General features: G+C 39.6%; 1 protein-coding gene across 1 annotated transcript in view; it reads right to left on the bottom strand.

Annotated features, from left to right (window-relative positions):
* Positions 1-17,662, bottom strand: part of LOC307131377 (RNA polymerase II elongation factor ELL2) — a 379,314-nt gene extending 361,652 nt beyond the window's left edge. The window contains exon 1 of the mRNA XM_079824988.1: positions 17,346-17,662. The gene's annotated coding sequence lies outside the window, so the exon portion shown is untranslated. The remainder of the gene's footprint in view (positions 1-17,345) is intronic.
* Positions 17,663-21,637: the final 3,975 nt, after the last annotated feature.

Genomic DNA, 21,637 nt, shown 5'->3' on the forward strand with positions numbered 1-21,637 from the left:
CGCATATACTTACGGATTATAATTAGCGCCAATTTTTGGAATTTGGGGGCGGGTTGCTTAAATTTTGGGTTCATTAGCCTATTATTCGTAATGAAAAACACAACAACAAAACAGTACAATGACACAGTCCCTTAAATAACGTTAACTTAGCGCTTTACATTTTGCTTTGAAACCAAATCTTCGATCATCTTGTCTGTCAGCTGTTTGCTCGTTCGGCTCGTGCTGTATTGAGCAGACACGTTCAGTTTTTAATTGTTGTGTCTGTTCTCTAACTGAACTAAATTATTTTATAATTATAAAAACGAAAACGACGGTGGACGGTAACAGTGTCTTGCCTGATCTGTATTAAAGAGAAAATAATCACTTCATCTGATGTTTAAAGTGAATAAAATAGCCTTGACAGCTCACTGGAGTTTCACAACTGCTGTCTGAAGGGCTTTGTTCTCTCCCCAAACTTGTGTTGAAGTTTTTTCGTGCTATGGGTAACGTTAGTTGAGGTGCGCGGTGGATCAAACCACTCTGGGGCAAGAGGGGACTCAAAATGTTTCTAAACTTAAAACGCATTTTTTTGTCCCGTTTGCATTTGTATTGTTTTACTACGTACACATATATTTTAAGTATATATTGTTATATTATTTACAATACTCAGCATGGTTTTTAGGGGGGGACAGCCCTAAGATTGGGGGGGTCCTGTCCCCCCCGTCCCCCCCGCGATTTACGCCCCTGTCTGCAGCTATCAGGTGGTACAGGTCAGTGCACTTTAAGTTATGTTCATTATTATTGTGATGTTTTGTGCTTTGAGACATGAGGCAGTTTAACTCCGTCTCTTGTGACGCTTTTGTTTGCTCTGCTGTACGCATTCATGAGTTTTGAAGGAGGCGTGGCTTTGGAGATGCTCTGAAGGGAGGGTGTGCTCTTATGCTTTCAAAGCTAGCTTGCTAATGCTCTGAAAATTGCCTACCGTGCCTTTTAAAGGGTTAGTTCACCCAAAAATGAAAATTAGCCCACGATTTACTCACCCTCAAGCCATTCTATGTGTATATGACATTCTTCTTTCAGACGAACACTATCAGAGTTATATTAAAAAATGTCTTTATAATGGCAGTGAATGTTGCTCTGTTTTTCAAGTCCATAAAAGTGCATCAATCCATCATATAACTTCTCCACACGGCCTCGGGGGGTTAATAAAGGCCTTCTGAAGCGAAGCGGAACTTACAGAAAAAGTGTAACCCCTCTCGCAGTTCAAAATGCTTACGCTACATATGACGACATTGCACACAGTTACGCTTGTCAGAGCGTAAGCATTTTGAATTGCGAGAGGCGTTACACCTTTTCCGTAAGTTGAATACAGAAGACGGTCCGCCGCAAGTTTGAAATGTTACTTTATAAAGTTTTAAATATGGATATTTTCCTTACACAAACGCATCGCTTCGCTTCAGAAGGCCTTTATTAACCCCCCGGAGCCGTGTGGAGCAGTTATATGATGGATTGATGCACTTTTCTGGACTTCAAAAACAGCAACAGTCACTGCCATTATAAAGCTTGGAAGAGCCAGGACATTTTTTATTATAACTACAATTGTGTTCGTCTGAAAGAAGAATGTCATATACATCTAGGATGGCTTGAGGGTGAGTAAATCATAGGCTAATTTTCTTTTTTGGGTGAACTAACCCTTTAAATTTAAATAAGTTACAATTTAAAAGTAAATGCACATTGGAGCCATCTTTCCCCCATCTTACCCTAAATGAATCATTTGGACTTATTTAGACTTTCATGCAGAGGACGTGGTGTGAATTTTTGACTTTGGTCTTAAAATTAGAACCCTCCTCCTTGCAACTTACCACAGATTTATCTGTCAAGAGTATGATGAAATCTTGTGATAGATGTGTAGTCGAGATGGACTTTATAGCTGAATGCATTTAAACCAGAGAAATGGTTCATTTCTGCCTTCATCTGTTATGTAGGCTGGTTAAGATTTTCTTGTGCTATTAATTTTATGCCATTAAATCCATATTTAAAAAAAAATAAAAAGGGAAAAAAAGAGTCTTTTTTTTTCTCTCTCTCTCTCTCTCTCTTTCGCTCTCTCGCTCAGCACTAGCCTTTGCTCTGCTTCTTTTTTCTCTGTCTCCCCCTCCCTCTCGCTGTCCCTCTTTCTTCTCTTTCTTTCTCTCTGGCTGCTTTTCATTCCTGTTTCTCTTTTCATTGTTTTTTTTCTCTCTCGCTTTTCTTTAGCTCTTTGGGACCTCTATTTCTTCTCTTCCTCTATTCAGGTTTTCTTTATTCTCTTTTCTGAATAGTTGTGGTACTTAAAGGGAAAGGGGAAAGGGAAGGAGCAGGGGAGGGAGGTTAGTTTCAGTCAGATCTCAAGCATAACACTTCCTCCTACTGCAGTCAGTCTCTCAACCAGACTACGCCAGGGACTTTTTCTCAGTGTGTTTTGTGTAGAGACTTACATAAAGCACTCGGTTTAGCCCTAATGAAACGCCCTCAGGTGCCTTTCCGTGCATGCAAACTTGTCTCATTTTGAGTAATCCTGCGTAATGTACAGGGGTATATTGTGTCTCGCTGGTTTTCTTTGTTGTTGAGGTTGTGATACTGTATCTTGCTACATGTTACTGCTGCAGTTGTGTATGAGGAGCGTTATCTCCTCATAGGAGGTGTCTAGGCCTCACAGGGACATCTTCATCACAGCACTGAGCTGACAGGCCACAATAAATGTCCTGCCACATGTTTTCACTAGGAACCATAGGTAAAGGATATGAAGGAACCCTACAGCGTGCAAAGCATAAGAAATCTCACTCTCTGTTATTAAAGTCACCATCAAATTAAAATTAGGGCTGGGTAAATTTGATTTAAGTCTGATTCTTTGGGGCATGTTTCAATCATAATGTGTATTTTGCTTACATATGAAAGAAATTCACTGTCAGTTAATGCTGTAAATTCTACAATAACCTTATAACAAGAGGACCCAAATGATGCAGTTCGATTGCTGTTTATTTAAAGGGATAGTTCACCCAAAATTGATCCCATGATTTACTCACTTTTAAGTAGGGGTGCTCCGATTGATCGGCAACCGATCTCTATCTGCCGATAATCGCTTTGGGATGATTGATCGGCGGTCTCTAAAAAGGCCGATCTCATGAACCGATCGCATGCTGACGACACATAAACCCCGTGCCTGCCGTGAGTGCTGGGGCATGACATGCAGCGACACAGTCTCATTCTCTTTCCGGCGCGGGTAAAATAATTATAATGCTGAAGGTGAGGTAAAATTCATATTTCTATATTAAATAACTTACGCAGTCATTTGAAAACTTTCTGTGAGACGTAAGTTCACAAACAGCGCGAGTGAATCACCGCGTGCGCGCGCTCTCTCTCTCCCTTTCAAAATGCTCAAATGGCTTCACATCAGCGCATCGCATCTGCACTAAAATCAAGCTGCACAGTTGACACAGGATTTGCCACTTGCACAATCGAGGCAGTGTCGCATCGTCACTAAAGTTTATCATTTGCATTTATTTTTAAGTCTTGCCAGTGTTCAAACCACTCAGCACTCGCGCGCTCTCCAGACCGTGAGCGCGCGCTCACACACAGCACAGGCCAGCTCACAAAAAACTTGCGAGTACAAATTGCGCTGAAATGGTCAGATACACACAAATGTATGTACTAAATTACCGTCTTGACGAGTATGCACGTAAACCCCGTCGTGACTCACGAGTGAACATTTGTGCAACTGCATGTAACCGTATCCGTGTTCGCTCTTAAAGTGACAGCTGTCGAATAAACTGCTGATGTCTGAAAGATGGCCTACAGTGGCCTTAAGTTATCTCATTTTCTAAAATAAACACTTGGTGGTTCTTCAAGATCTTGACTCTAGCCTATTTCTACAGTTTTTTTGCTCAATACAGTTAATTTAGAGTTAGTTTCATTTCTACAAATGGTGCAAACTCTGCAAGATTATAGATAAAAGATTCCCATTCCCTTGCCATTCTGTGATCGGCAATCGGCAGATCATGATCTTGGTGATCGGCCCCAAAAATGCTGATCGGAGCATCTCTACTTTTAAGCCATCCTAGGTGTATACGATACGCCGAAAAGAGCAACCCCTGACATGATGCATGACGTAGGATGTAGGAGTACTTTGTTTGAACTTTGCCGCCTTCGCGGTTCAAACAAATAGGATCCTCTTCTCTTCAATCGAAATCCTCCGATATTTTTCTTTAAAAATTCTAATTTTAGACTTCTAATTCATGACCGGTGTTTTGTTTTGCTCTTTTGATCTTCTGCGCTTCCGCGTTCAACAATACGCCATGTGTTACTCTTTCACCGTAAATCGATGCGTACTGCAGTCTGTCGAAGCTAGTTATTTTAGTTTATAAAGTTTTAAATATGGATATTTTTTACACAAACACATTGCTTCGATTCAGAAGTTCTTTATTAACCCTCCGGAGCTGTGTGGATTTCTTTTATGATGGATGGACGCACTTTTTTTTTGGCCAAAATCTCGACCCCTATTCACGGCCATTATAAAGCTTGGAAGAGCTGGGACATTTTTTAATATCCAACTGTATTTGTGTGAAAGAAGAATGTCATATACACGTAGGATGGCTTGAGGGTGAGTAAATCATGGGGTTATTAAATATTTTTGGTGAACTAACCCTTATACACCGATCAGGAATAACATTATGATATAAATTCCTAATATTGTGTTGGTCCCCCTTTTGCTGGCAAAACAGCCCTGACTCGTCGAGGCATGGACTCCACTAGACCCCCGACGGTGTGCTGTGGTATCTGGCACCAAGATGTTAGCAGCAGATCCTTTATGTCCTGTAAGTTGCGAGGGGGGGCCTCCATGGATCGGACTTGTTTGTTCAGCACATTCCACAGACGCTCGATCGGATTGAGATCTGGGGAATTTGGAGGCCAAGTCAACACCTCAAACTCGTTGTTGCGCTCCTCAAACCATTCCTGAACCATTTTTGCTTTGTGGCAGGACACATTATCTGCTGAAAGAGGCCACAGCCACCAGGGAATACAGTTTCCATGAAAGGGTGTACATGGTCTGCAACAACGCTTATGTAGGTGGTACGTGTCAAAGTAACATCCACATGGATGGCAGGACCCAAGGTTATCCCAGCAGAACATTGCCCAAAGCATCACACTGCCTTCACCGATTAGCCTTCTTCCCATAGTGCATCATGTTGCCAGGTGTACTCCAGGTAAGCTACGCACCCGGCCATCCATGTGATGTAAAAGCAACCGTGATTCATCCGACCAGGCCACCTTCTTCCATTGCTCCGTGGTCCAGTTCTGATGCTCTGATGCCTGCGTGCATCAATAAGCCTTGACCCTGTCGCCGATTCACCACTGTTCCTTCCTTGGACCACTTTTGATAGATACTGACCACTGCAGACCGGGAACACCCCACAAGAGCTGCAGTTTTGGAGATGCTCTGACTCTGAGTGAATGTTCACTTGCTGCCTAGATATATATACAGTATATACAAATTCTTTATTTTTTTTACCCAGCTCAAAATTGACTTTTCTGTTGCACATTCCACATTCCCTTATTGGGAATGACTCATCTATGCTCATTATTATTTAAAGGGGTATTTTTTTTTTTTTAAATGGTCAACTTGTAATGTTAGCAATATTTTTACATTAAAAAACATCTTAATTTAGAACTGATAGGATATTTTTATATCCTGTTTTTGACCCTCTCTTTGAAACGCTTTGATTGTAAGGGTGTACCGCATTCAAAACTTGTAGGTAAATACCCACTGCTATGATTGGGTAACAGATTTGCATATTTAAATATTTTTCAACGTCACCGCTACACGTGTGGAATTTTTTGGAAAACTTCTGATGTTCGTCATACATGTTTGAGCCAGAGTCTGATCCCGAATCAGAAGACAAACCTACTCCTCAAATACCAAGGATGCTCCAGTCTGTGATAGCTTGGTAATTAATCATCTTTATTTATATTTATTCCTTATGTATTTGTGAGTTAGTTATTACATGTTTAAACAAAGACGTTACAGAAAGGTGTTTATCTTGTTACATGGTGCATTTGCCAACTGTGAACCATTTATGCGTATTACATATGCTTTATAAGCCTTGGTTGTGGCAAATGAAGTTTAAATACTTGGAGTTACCACAGCTATAGTTGACAAAGGATAACTTGCAGTGTTTCTTGTAAACAAATCATGAATGAATACCATTGTTTGTCGTACTGTCATCCATATTCATTGTTAATAATTTTCAGTAAAGTGAGTACATATAAAACGATCTGTAACAGACAAAGCAATAGACAGGCTAAAAAACATTGTTACTCACGCTTGTGTGTTGTGACCATAGACTGTATAAAACAATGGACACTACGTCCATGATGTCAGGTAGCCGTCAGGAAACCATAGGTTTCTGAAGAGCATTTTTGAAGCCCAAAGTGGGTGGGGCTGGTGGTCGCCATCTTGGCAGCACGTCACGCCCGGATAACCGAAAATGGGCAAAGAGGCGGGACGTGGGTGGAGCTGAGGTGCTGGTTACTGAAACCAGCAACGGCAATCCATCTGTCACTCAAGTGGTCATGCCCTTAACTTTAAGGCGAATATAATTTAAATGGATGAGTTATAAAAAAAATCACCCCCCTCACAGTTATCATGAAGGGCAAAATTAGCTATATAGACCAAAATATTGATGTCACGGTACCAAAATTCCAGTAGTCGGTACCAAACCATAAAAATTGTATGGTACTTGGTACCAATTTCTAGCCTGGCGTGGCCATACTCAATTCTAGTCAGAATATGAGTCTGGTACCGCTCCATTGAGTTTTGATTATGGGGCGTGTTTCAACCGAGCCAGGAAAGACCTCAATTGGATAGACCCACAACCAATCAGAGCAACGAAGCGACGCATAACGTTAGTTGTCAAATGTCAACAGAACTCAACTGCACTGTGTTGCCAAGTCCGTGTTTTTCTCCATGTCCGCGGGTTGAAGCGACCCCAATTATGTGATTATATAAACCCAGGAATGCGAATTTTAGCAGGCAACCTTGCCAAAATAACATATTTTGCCAACCAAACGCCATTTTTTTCCGGAGAACCCCCTGGAAAGTTATTGTTTTGGGCTATAGTTTTGAGTAGCAATTGTGCGCGACATTGCAAAAACACTTGGCAACCCTGTCTGCACGCACGCTGGATTAAGTAACGTTACAAGAAAAAGATGAGTGTAAACGATCTTTGCCAGTAATAAAATAATTTAAGGATACAAGGAGTACTTACCAACACGATCATCGTTTCTGAGAGAAATAGTGAAGGTGAATGCATATACGAACAAGTTCTCCGTTTAGGATAAGAGCAAATTCAACCCAAGAGCCTTCGATGACGTGGATGATTACGTTAATGTTGATCATCTGTCCATCATCGTCTAAAGCCCGCCCTGACAATTTCATTGGTCCGAACAGTTTCTGTTCGGGCATAATTACTCCTCTATGGAGTGAGTCCAGAACGATTTGCCCGAGCAAAAATTTTTGTGGGCGGGGCTAAATTCGGTTGGCATCCAGGCTAACCAATTTCGGTACCACTGCTAAATGTTTTATTTATTTATTTATTTTTTATTTAAAAAATATATATTAAATGTATTAAGTTTATTATTTAAGATAATCATTATAAGTAAATAATACAAACATTTAAAGCCTGTATGCTGTTTAAAAGTAAACATTGTTTATAAAAAAAAAGATGTATTATAATTACATATAGCTAAATCTACTGTAGGCTACAACAGTAGCCTGATATTTTCTGTCAATTTCAATTTTTTAAACCAAACTTTTATTTTGACGGGTTGTCGTGACCTTTGAGTGTCTGTGTTCATGATATGACAATTTTCTCAAATGAAACGGTAAATTCTCAATACTATGGGATTGACTCCCTTTTGGAGCCTGTCTGTAATGGCCAGTCGATAATTTTGCAGTTTAAGTCACTTCCATGTTGGATTCAAGAGAGAGACCGGAAGGTTGCCACTTGGTTGTGACATGACTGTTGGATCCAATATTGTCGGCAGTCGGCCGATTTTATCTTTTATTTTCAGCGTCTCTGAAAAGCCTGCGTCGAGCTGACTTGTTTAAAACCAAATCCACAGTAAAATGAAGCAAACAAAGGAACAGTGTTTTACTGACGCAATCTGGAACTTGTTAAACATAAAGTTCATTCACTCTTTCCTAATGTTCGCATTACAAGGAAGGCAATGCATAAAACTCTGTTTGCGTCACTCCCGTATTTACTCACCTCCTACTCCATGTGTGAACCAGTAGGCGGGGCTAAAGAGGCCACGATGTAGAAGTGGGCGTTGATCTTCTTCTGCAGAGACTGTCTATGACATACACAGACAAACTCCGAAACGAGTCGTTTTGGCAGCTTTGTTTCAATAAAAGCTGTTTTGGGGCTAACAAGGAAGTTTTGACTTCTGAAACTCTTATACAACCTTTTAAATGTCAAAAGATCAAGGAAAATTGTATTTCTCAATTCATGACCACCCCCCCTCCCCTTATCTGTAAGCAACTTATTCTACTGCAATTACACTTCCGCTGACATCACTTAGGCCCTGTTTACACCTGGTATTAAGATGCGTTTTGGTCGATCGGATCACAAGTATGAGGGAGACATACCCGTTTACGCCCGGTGTTTCTCTTGTGTACACTTTCTGTCCTGATTTCTTCGAGGGGAGGGTAAACGTATGGGCTTTTTCAGATGTTTCGATCTAAAGGTCAAAATAAGGTCTCACAATTTACATATGAACACGCACGGATACAACGGAAAAACATACGGAGAGCAGCAGCTTTCGTTTCTGCTCTGACAGCCACAAGACCAGCTGAACGCTGCGAGTCGAGTGTGTGTTAGAAATCAGGAATGGTGAGAGAACATTGTGCTTGGTATGTTTTTCTTCATCAAACCAAACTTGGGTCTCCAGCTGACAGAGTTTAAATCCTGTCTGGCTAGCGCGCTTCCCATAATGTTTATGCATTAGGTCAGTAGGCGGAGAGTGGGCGTTCTTTTGTGGCTGTCTGAACGCATTCGACCACGTGAGCGTTTACACTTGCGAAAGCAATGCGTTATCGACTACCTCTGGAAATGGTCGAAAGTGGACAAGTGGACTGTATGTAGCGTTGTCCACTTATGATCCGATCGACCCGAAACGTATCTTAATACCAAGTGTAAACCGGGCCTATTTGATAATGTTAACCAATATCCAAATAGCTGCTTAGGTATGTAATTCTTATTTGCAATGTCCATTTTTCACAGCCAAATCAATTCGTTTTATATTTCCATATCCCATTTCACTCAGAAATGCATCACATTATGAAAGTGAAATGGGTTGCAAACAGTTCACTATGAATTTAATTATAAACACATCACATAGACATCTACGCCATGCTGAAATAACCGTGGTGAGATGAGGACACGCGATAACCGGTTTGATTCACGCCAGTCCTCCCGAAAGCTTGTAGAACAGAGAAGATGAGCACTGAAGAACTGACCACTGTCTAGCGCACATGTAAATGAGAGATAGTGCCAGTGGAAATGAAGCAGGGGATTGGACGAATGGAAAGTGATTAAAAATGCAGAATTGATAGGGCAACAGATGAAACTTTTCTCTCTCTATCTCTCTCTCGCTCTCCATCTCCATAAGTAAGAAACGGAAGAAAAAAAAACAGCATGATGGAATGGCAGGCTTGAAGGGGAGAGAAAGGTGAAAGACAGATGAAAGTGAAAAGAGATAAAAGCCGGAGTGAGGAGGGTGTGGGATAAAGCAGGAGGAAGGGAGGCAGAGATGAAAGCAAAATGAGAAAGATAAGAACAGAGTGAGAGAGACAGAGAGGGAAACGGAGGGAGAGATAGATAGTGTACAGCGTAGAGAGAGGGGTAACCATGGAAACAAGAAGAAGGTACAAAAGAAGAGAGAGACAAAGGGGTTTTGATTTAAAAGAATGAAACTTGGGAGAAAGAAAAAGTAATTCAGGTTGAAATTTGTTACCGTGAGGTGAGGGAGAAATACAAAAGAGCCCGAGCGCGCCGAAGGACGGCCACTTTTTCCATGCTGTTTATGAGACCCCGCAAATGAGACTGTGCATACGGTCAGGCGTCAGACCCGCTTGTATTTACAGGCCTCTTCGTTTGAGCGCGGGCCCAATGAAATCGGACGTGAAACTAGGCGGCCGGACTCGTGCCGTCAGTCCATTTAACTGCCATTAGCAGGATTATGAGATGAAACGGCATGGGAGGCAGGAGGCAACTGTTCTCTTGAAGGCAGCGGCAGGAGCCGGTCGAGGCTTTGACCTCCCAACCTCAGACCGCAGGGAAACGCACCCATGCAGAGGAGTGGCGCTCCTCAATGCTCCCAGGCCCGACACAATGAACTTGTGCCGAGTTTTGCAGGGTGTGGACTCCCGTCTCATTCAGATGCACACAATATAGCCTCCCATGTTCATTCAAATTTGTCTATCTTCATGGAGCCGAAGCCAGACATTGCTGCTGCTGCTGCTGCTTCTTCTTCTTTTTTCTTTTTTTAATATTCTGTGGTTTTTGAGTCTCTTGTGTGTCTCTTTTTCTTTCTATCTCCCTCCCTCCCTTCCCCCTTCTCTCCTGTCTTTCTCTCACTGTCTCTCTCCCTTTCCTCTTTCTGTTTCTCTCTCTTGCTCGCACGCTCTCTCCCTCCCTCCCCCTTCTCTCGCTCTTCTTCTCTCTCTCTCGCTCTCTCCCCCACTCTCCTCTTTCTTTTCTCTCTCCGTTCCTTTTATATCCTGTGCTGAATGCTCTCCTCCCTCAACTGTCTTTCTCTTTTCTATTCACTCTATTTCCTCTCGGTTCTCTCGGCAGAAACATTTCTTGCCCAATATTCTGTCCAACATTTTATCTGTAACCCCCATGCTGAATGAGGGGGGTAATCTTTTATTCAGGATTTGGAGAGCCTCTCTACTTTGCATCCTCTGTGTTTGTGTTTGTGTGTGCGTGGATGTATCCGAGTGCGATTTTTCTCTCAAAGCTGCAACGAAAATACACAAACACTGAAATCAAGAGCGCGGGATCATCAGGGCCGAGACGCAACTTTTCCGTCAATGAGATTAAGACATCCGAGAGTCGGTGTTTGGCTAAACCAGCTCCCGCTGTCTAACCTCGTAACACGTTCACACAAGTGGACGAATGATTTAGAAGTTAATTTAGAAAGGAACTAACTGCTGGCAGTAATGTCTGGCTTGGGGTCAAAGGTTATGTCCATTGAGTTTCCGTGGTTAATAAGTGGCAGTGCTGGTGTGTGTTCTGGGCTCGGATGGAGGGGGGGCTGAAGGCTGGCTGTGTGCGCTTTAACACCTCGCATGATCTCCACTAAACCCAATCTCACGGTAGCTTGGATGACACGTTAAGATCTGACTTTGTGCTAATTCATGTTTGTTTGGTTCTGCCCATATTAAAAGCTTTTAAACAGATCGTTTATCATGGAGACATGTTTAGATTAACATGACAGCATTGTGGGGGGAGTGGGGTAAGATGGACCACCCCCTTGAGTATAGGCAACTGTGTGGGTTATGACATCACCACATTTTTGCTATGTTTTATAGGGGTTTATATGTCAATGTAAATGATCTACATGGCAGGTAAAATTAAATGTATGTTAGCAGGTAGATAAAAAAAATGCACTACCACTAAAAATGTTTACCACTCTTTTTGCATTTGCTTGTCAATGGGGTGAATTCTATTAGAGTAAAAAAAAACATGGACAGACAACTTCAAATTAAACCCCGCGGCTCGTGACGACACATTGATGTCTTAAAGGGTTAGTTCACCCAAAAATGAAAATTCTGTCATTAATTACTCACCCTTATGTCGTTCGAGACCCGTAAGACCTCCGTTCATATTCGGAACACAAATGAAGATATTTTTGTTGAAAGCTGATGGCTGAGAAAGGCTTCAGATAGGCCTCCATTGGCATTCAGTACATTTACACTCCCAAGACCGATAAAAGGCACTTAAAATGTCATTACAAAGTCCATCTCACCACAGTGACTCTACAATAATCTTACGATGCGACGACAATAGTTTTTGTGCGCAAAAAAAAATCAAAATAACACTTTTATCCAGCTTGTTATTGCCTTCCGCGTGTGCCTCCACGACGCATGCGCGAGAATATGACGTAGCGCCGGGGCTCGGGATTCCATGAAATGCACACTCTAACCCCATTTTGAGCACTACGCCGAGACCTAAAGCACGATCAATGTAGAATCCAACAGCTGAGATACGCGCGTCTTCCTCTGATTGTAAACAAATCACTTCTGGGTCATCTGTCCGAACGCCGGATCTGCGTCATATTCTCGCGCATGCGTCGTGGAGGCACACACGGAAGGCAGTAACAAGTTGGAAAAAGGTGTTATTTTGATTTTTTTTGCGCACAAAAACTATTGTCGTCGCATCGTAAGATTATTGTAGAGTCACTGTGGTGAGATGGACTTTGTAACGATGTTTTGAGTGCCTTTTATCCGTCTTGGGAGTGTAAGTGTACTGAATGCCAATGGAGGCCTTTCTCAGCCATCAGCTTTCAACAAAAATATCTTCATTTGTGTTCCGAATATGAACGGAGGTCTTACGGGTCTCGAACGACGTGAGGGTGAGTAATTAATGACAGAATTTTCATTTTTGGGTGAACTAACCCTTTAAGACACGAAACGATCGGTTTCTGAGAGAACGGTATTTATGCAATTAATTTCACCTCATATCAGACGAACGCTTCAGCTCTCCAGACCAGGGCCGTGCAGAGAGTTCTTCAGGGGCAGAGGCTCAAATGTAAAAAAGGGGCAATATGATATATATATATATATATATATATATATATATATATATATATATATATATATATATCCTTATGCTCATCAAGCCTGCATTTATTTAATCAAAAATACAGAAAAAACAATATTGTGAAATATTATTACATTGTTATTTTTAACTTTTTATTAATCAAACAATCTTGAAAAGAGTATCACAGTTTCCATCATTGACATTAAATCCTCATATTAGAATGATTTCTGAATGATCATGTGACACTGAAGTGTGAAGTAATGATGCTGAAAATCCAGCTGTGATCACAGGAATAAATTATATTTTAAAATATTTTAAAATAGAAAACCATTATTTTAATACTATTTCACAATATTGCTGTTTTTTCTTGAAAAATGCAGGCTTGATGACCATAAGAGACTTCTTTCATAATGCTGCATAAATAATATAAAAAAAATGGTAATATAATAAAATCCTTTCACATAACCATTTCGCCAGCCTACACTTCACATAATAGGCCTGTAGGTGCTGGTGGCACTTGGGTTTTGTTTACTATGATAGTTTCATGAAATAGTAAACAGTGTATCAATATACATAAATACAAGTGAATTTAACACTAATTAACACTAATTTAACACTACTTACCATTAATGCGACTCTTGCTGCTGCATGGTTTTGTGCAGATTTGTTTGTTGTCAGTTAAAATCCATTTTGTCAGTGATGCAATTTATAAAATGAGACAAACCGCAGGAAATCATTCCACAAACATTAGTTCGTCTGTCCATGTAATTTTCAACCGATTTATGAATAAGAACAGAAAATTACCGCTCCACTTCACATCGCCCAATGGAATTTGAACTTTCTTTGCCAGATCACGATTGGTTGGTGTATATACATGACAAACGGGCATTGGTGAATTGTGTAATACTTTAAAATATATCATATATAGATTTGTAATTAAATCAACACATTAGCTCTGATTACGGATGAAAAAAAATATTGGTTTATTTTTTCCCGTAAGGCCACACACTCTCTGAAAGGACTATATTTGGCTCGAGAGCCGTTTCCAAACACTGGAAAATCAGCTGTCAATCTAAACGCACGCAACCCATAGCAACGCGTTATGGTAACGCCTCAACAGAAATTGTCCGACTTTTGAGCCGTTCGTTACTATTGTATACATTGTCATGTTATAATAATCACATTTATTTAGTTTTATTGACCACGATATTATCATTGATATTTGTCTGAGAGGGGCACTTTTGATTCATTTAGAAAAAGGGCAGGGGCTCGAGCACCCAAATCTTTCATCTTTCTTTCAGACTAATAAAATTGGAGTTATATTAAAAATGCCCTGGCTTTTCCAAGCTTTATAATGGCAGTGAATTGTTGGGTCATTTTTGAGGTCCATAAAAGTGCATCTATCCATCATACAACTGCTCCACACGGCTCCGGGGGGTTAATAAAGGCCTTCTGAAGCGAAGTGGCGCATTTGTGTAAGAAAAATATCCATATTTGAAACTTTATAGACTAAAATAACTCGCTTCAGAAGGCTTTATTAAAGGGTTAGTTCACCCAAAAATGAAAATTCTGTCATTAATTACTTACCCTCATGTCGTTCGACACCTGTAAGACCTCCGTTCATCTTCGGAACATAAATGAAGATATTTTAGTTGAAATCTGATGGCTCTGAAAGGCCTCCATTGGCTCAATGCACGGTTCACTCTCAAGACCCTTAAAAGGTACTAAAGACGTCGTTACAAAGTCCATCTCACTACAGTGGTTCTACAATAACTTTATGAATCGGCGAGAATAATTTTTGTGCGCAAAAAAACCCTAAATAAAGACTTACATAGTGATGACGATTTCAAAACACGGCATCATGAAGCTTCGAAGCGTTATTAATCAGTGAGTCGAATCAGCAGTTTGGATCGCCAAATTTCAGCAGTTTGGCGGTTTGACACGCGATCCGAATCATGATTCGACTCACTGATTCATAACGCTTCGAAGCTTCATGAGGCCGTGTTTTGAAATCGTCATCACTATATAAGTCGTTATTTAGGGTTTTTTTGCGCACAAAAACTATTCTCGCCGATTCATAAAGTTATTTTAGAACCACTGTAGTGAGATGGACTTCAAAAATGACCCAACAATTCACTGCCATTATAAAGCTTAGAAGAGACAGGACATTTTTAATGTAATATCATCTGAAATAGGGCTGCACGATCGAACCGCAATCACCATTTGGCTTATGTGCGATTATGAAAGCGCAAAGGCTGCGATTTGAATGAAATAAATAAATGCCCAGCGCGTCAGTGACACTGCTCCATCTGAAAGCCCTGCGAGTTTATAACGTGCGTTTGAAAAAGCAACACGCGTCAAACATCTTCACAAACTAGTAATGTGAAGCGTTCATAAACCCGTTGTCCAACAAAATACGTTTAATAACATGCTTTAACTCGCTTCATATCGTCAGTCGAGCTGATAGGGCTTCTTATCACAGAATGTCAATCAGCACTGAATACTTTATTATGGAAATACCCGAGAAGGCTTGAAGAACTCAACTCAACACCATATCTTGTCGCAGAAGTATTATCTTCATGTTTAATCAGTCAAAGCGTTTCGATTTTCGTTTTATTCAGCCTACAGAGCTAGCTAGACATTAGGGATTTCCTGAAAACGATTACTTCTCTGAGGAAAATGTGGAGTTTCTGCTCGAGGGTGCCCTCTGACTTCCAGTATGAATTAAACTTTTGGGTATAGAAAATAAGTAAAATAATACTTCTAAATACATTTTTATGACAAACCATGTTTTTCTTCAATGTACAGGAGTTTTAATCCCCACAGGTGGATGTATCATATTTCATTTTAAAGACATAGACTTTAAGAAATTGATATCACTGATAAAAAGCACAGATTTTTATAATAATAATATATATATATATATATATATATATATATATATATATAATTATTATTATTTTTTTTTTACTTTAAATCCTTAGACCTTTCTAATGTTTTTTAGTCATAGGCTGTCTGCATATTAACAGGTAACCCATAATTTTTTCTGTAAAATATAAATATTATTATTATTAAGTTGGCTTGAGAAAGCCAACTTACTGAAATCCTATTTAAACTTATTATTATTCTTTTTATGACCCAAAATGTTCTGACTGCTATTCTACAAACTCCAAACTCGGGTCAGACCTTCATACTGTTCTGACGTGCTATATCTTTTCAGACTGATTTGAATTACGGTTTTCCTAAAAATGTATATTTAAATATCATAAAAATCCCATAGACTTTCATTGACCAAAGGTTCATGACTGTTTGAACTGTTTAACTTAAACTGCTAGAAGCCATTGAAACTCAATTGACCTATCGGTAAGCCCCGCCCCCCTTAGTTACTGTTGCTAACTCGGACAAACAAACGGAGTTGCTATATCTTACAATGACAGCCGTCAGTGTGAAAACCTTATCCCAAGATGTTTTTGGACACAGAATGTGGCGTATATCCCGTCTGAATGATGGCCAAACTTTACTGATGGTTTATCAAGTTTATTATGTCATTTTTCACTCCAAAAAAATCATCGTAAGAGCTGAACAAACAAAGCATAAGAAGTGCGGATTAACGTCTCATTCACAAACTCTCTCTCACCGTTGCTTTACCATTAACATACACAACAAACTACACAAAAACACTCATAAAACTAACAGTAAACAAACATATACACAGACCGTATATCTTTTCGGCGGTGCAGTTAATAACTGGTAAACTTTGTTTGATCTACAAAACAACTCCGATAAACTGCGTGCAAGCTCTTCCTTTCACCACCAGTAGACTATAATACCCATCAAAAAAGGAGTCCTCCTTATGGTGCGTTCACACCGGACGCGATTCGCGCGAGTGATTTACATGTTAAGTCAATGCAGAGACGCGAAATGGCATTCTGCGGCGCGATTCGCGCGAATGAGGCGGCGAGATTCGCGCGATTCGCGCGATTGAGGCGGCGAGAAGGACGCGACTTGAGCGTTTTGAACGCGCGATTCGCGCGAATCGCGTGAATCGCGCGAAACGCTCAAGTTGAAAAATCTGAACTTTGGCGGATATTTCGCGCCGCGTTAACCAATCAGGAGCTTGCTCTAGTAGTGACAACAATGAAGAGAAAATCTGTATATTGATATCTGGTTCAGACAATATGATTATCACTGTGATAACATTAAATGACATGAAACACAACCCAGTCTCTTTTTGTTAAATGCAAGTTTATGTATGATCAATAATACAAAAGTATCAGTAATGTATAACAAGCTATACATGAAACAAAGCAACAATGCAGTCAAACATTCAAAGTCAGTGCTAGTAGGCTAACGTTACAACTGCAACGTACAGTTATAGCCTAAAAATATAAAGTAATGAAACTTATCTTTGCCCTCAGCCTAAACGATTTGCCAGGGAACAAATTATAGATCCATGAGACCAAAGATCGGCCGTTACAAGACGAATTATAGCTCGAGACACACCACAGAGACATCAGAGCCAGCGGGAGACGGCAGAAGGACTGGCCGAGGAAAGGTTGCCCTCGCCGGCTTTCACGTGCGCTGAGCGCGCTGTCCGCTGGAGCTCACAGCTCCGACAACGGCAGATAAAATGTTCAAATAGGCACTGTTTATGTAAATAAACCACAGATTTGAGCTTTAAACAACTACATTATCGACTGAAAAAGTCTTAAAACTACGTTTTGTCACACATTAACAGTAGATATGAACAAAAAAAAAGACATGTAAACACAGCCCATGTCAGCCATTTCTCAACGAGACGAGCTGCTGGCGGAAGCCCCGCCCATGACGCGAATTCGCATCTGTTGTGCAGTGAATGTCACACGCGATTCGCGCGAGTAAACTCAAAATGTACACGCGTCCACCTTCGCGCGATTAGCGCGAATTATTCGCGCGAATCGCGTCCGGTGTGAACGCCACATAAGTAGGACAGATAATGTAGACCTTAAACATGTCTAAAATTAATTTACATATAACCAGTTTAATATGGAGAGGCACGGAAATGTAGACCTTTGTGTTTTTGACCTACAGTGTTACATGACGTGAGAACAGTTAGTTATTTCGGTTTGTATGTTAGCAGGGACTTTAATCGTAACTTAACGAGAGTATGACAAACAGAAAATCCTCTCAGGATCCCTGGAGTCAGTGTTATGTGGCGTTCACACCGGACGCGATTCGCGCGAATAATTCGCGCTAATCGCGCGAAGGTGGACGCGTGTACATTTTGAGTTTACTCGCGCGAATCGCGCGTGAAATTCGCGCGAATCGCGTGTGACATTTACTGCACAACAGATGCGAATTCGCGTCATGGGCGGGGCTTCCGCCAGCAGCTCGTCTCGTTGAGAAATGGCTGACATGGGCTGTGTTTACATGTCTTTTTTTTGTTCATATCTACTGTTAATGTGTGACAAAACGTAGTTTTAAGACTTTTTCAGTCGATAATGTAGTTGTTTAAAGCTCAAATCTGTGGTTTATTTACATAAACAGTGCCTATTTGAACATTTTATCTGCCGTTGTCGGAGCTGTGAGCTCCAGCGGACAGCGCGCTCAGCGCACGTGAAAGCCGGCGAGGGCAACCTTTCCTCGGCCAGTCCTTCTGCCGTCTCCCGCTGGCTCTGATGTCTCTGTGGTGTGTCTCGAGCTATAATTCGTCTTGTAACGGCCGATCTTTGGTCTCATGGATCTATAATTTGTTCCCTGGCAAATCGTTTAGGCTGAGGGCAAAGATAAGTTTCATTACTTTATATTTTTAGGCTATAACTGTACGTTGCAGTTGTAACGTTAGCCTACTAGCACTGACTTTGAATGTTTGACTGCATTGTTGCTTTGTTTCATGTATAGCTTGTTATACATTACTGATACTTTTGTATTATTGATCATACATAAACTTGCATTTAACAAAAAGAGACTGGGTTGTGTTTCATGTAATTTAATGTTATCACAGTGATAATCATATTGTCTGAACCAGATATCAATATACAGATTTTCTCTTCATTGTTGTCACTACTAGAGCAAGCTCCTGATTGGTTAACGCGGCGCGAAATATCCGCCAAAGTTCAGATTTTTCAACTTGAGCTTTTCGCGCGATTCACGCGATTCGCGCGAATCGCGCGTTCAAAACGCTCAAGTCGCGTCCTTCTCGCCGCCTCAATCGCGCGAATCGCGCGAATCTCGCCGCCTCATTCGCGCGAATCGCGCCGCAGAATGCCATTTCGCGTCTCTGCATTGACTTAACATGTAAATCACTCGCGCGAATCGCGCGAATCGCGTCCGGTGTGAACGCAACATTACAGTACCTCAGGCACGACATTTTAGCATTTTTGTAGCATAAACACCATCAAATCGATGAGAGCTTCAGATTTTCAAATGTTTCTCTATGGGGCTGACACCTAAAGGTGTCAGAGTTCCGGTCCCGGCGCAACTGATACTCAACTGCTATTGGCTCATCTGCGTTCGAGGGGAGGGGCTTACGATAGGTCAATTAAGCTTTAAACTACCTATCTTCTTTCTAACTAATAACTAATCTATCTATAAACTGTTTTTATCTATCTATCTATCTTCAAACTTTTTCTATTTATCTATCTCTTTCTAACTGATCTATCTTTCTTTCTAACTAATCCATCTTTCTTTCTTTCTTTCTAACTAATCCATCTTTCTTTCTCTCTTTCTAACTAATCCATCTATCTTTCTTTCTAACTAATCCATCTTTCTTTCTTTCTTTCTAACTAATCCATCTTTCTTTCTTTCTTTCTAACTAATCCATCTATCTTTCTTTCTAACTAATCCATCTTTCTTTCTTTCTTTCTTTCTTTCTAACTAATCCATCTATCTTTCTTTCTAACTAATCCATCTTTCTTTCTTTCTTTTTGTCTAACTAATCCATCTATCTTTCTTTCTAACTAATCCATCTTTCTTTCTTTCCTTCTTTCTAACTAATCCATCTATCTTTCTTTCTAACTAATCCATCTTTCTTTCTTTCTTTCTAACTAATCCATCTTTCTTTCTTTCTTTCTAACTAATCCATCTATCTTTCCTTCTATCTAATCCATCTATCTTTCTTTCTATCTAATCCATCTTTCTTTTTCTTTCTAACTAATCCATCTATCTTTCTTTCTTTCTTTCTAACTAATCCATCTTTCTTTTTTTCTAACTAATCCATCTTTCTTTCTTTCTAACTAATCCATCTTTCTTTCTTTCTCTCTTTCTAACTAATCCATCTATCTTTCTTTCTAAGTAATCCATCTTTCTTTCTTTCTTTCTAACTAATCCATCTTTCTTTCTTTCTAACTAATCCATCTTTCTTTCTTTCTCTCTTTCTAACTAATCCATTTATCTTTCTTTCTAACTAATCCATCTTTCTTTCTTTCTTTCTAACTAATCCATCTTTCTTTCTTTCTGACTAATCTTTCTTTCGAACTAATCCATCTTTCTTTCTTTCTAACTAATCCATCTTTCTTCGTTTCTCTTTCATTCTTTCTTTCTTTCTTTCTAACTAATCCATCTTTCTTTCTTTCTAACTAATCCATCTTTCTTTTCTAACTAATCCATCTTTCTTTTTTTCTTTCTAACTAATCCATCTTTCTTTCTTTCTAACTAATCTTTCTTTCTTTCTAACTAATCTTTCTTTCTTTCTAACTAATCTTTTTCTTTTTAATATATCTCTTTCTTTCTTTCTAACTAATCTATCTTTCTTTCTTTCTTTCTTTCTTTCTTTCTTTCTAACTAATCCATCTTTCTTTCTTTCTAACTAATTAATCTTTCTTTCTTTCTATCTAATCCATCTTTCTTTCTAACTAATCTTTCTTTCTTTTTAATCTTTCTTTCTTTCTTTCTAACTAATATATCTTTCTTTCTTTCTAACTAATCCATCTTTCTTTCTTTCTTTCTAACTAATCCATCTATCTTTCTTTCTTTCTATCTAATCCATCTTTAGCATTTTTGTAGCATAAACACCATCAAATCGATGAGAGCTTCAGATTTTCAAATGTTTCTCTATGGGGCTGACACCTAAAGGTGTCAGAGTTCCGGTCCCGGCGCAACTGATACTCAACTGCTATTGGCTCATCTGCGTTCGAGGGGAGGGGCTTACGATAGGTCAATTAAGCTTTAAACTACCTATCTTCTTTCTAACTAATAACTAATCTATCTATAAACTGTTTTTATCTATCTATCTATCTTCAAACTTTTTCTATTTATCTATCTCTTTCTAACTGATCTATCTTTCTTTCTAACTAATCCATCTTTCTTTCTTTCTTTCTAACTAATCCATCTTTCTTTCTCTCTTTCTAACTAATCCATCTATCTTTCTTTCTAACTAATCCATCTTTCTTTCTTTCTTTCTAACTAATCCATCTTTCTTTCTTTCTTTCTAACTAATCCATCTATCTTTCTTTCTAACTAATCCATCTTTCTTTCTTTCTTTCTTTCTTTCTAACTAATCCATCTATCTTTCTTTCTAACTAATCCATCTTTCTTTCTTTCTTTTTGTCTAACTAATCCATCTATCTTTCTTTCTAACTAATCCATCTTTCTTTCTTTCCTTCTTTCTAACTAATCCATCTATCTTTCTTTCTAACTAATCCATCTTTCTTTCTTTCTTTCTAACTAATCCATCTTTCTTTCTTTCTTTCTAACTAATCCATCTATCTTTCCTTCTATCTAATCCATCTATCTTTCTTTCTATCTAATCCATCTTTCTTTTTCTTTCTAACTAATCCATCTATCTTTCTTTCTTTCTTTCTAACTAATCCATCTTT

The sequence above is a fragment of the Gobio gobio genome (assembly GCF_949357685.1).
Source record: "Gobio gobio genome assembly, chromosome: 9".
In the NCBI taxonomy this organism is placed as follows: Eukaryota; Metazoa; Chordata; class Actinopteri; order Cypriniformes; family Gobionidae; genus Gobio; species Gobio gobio.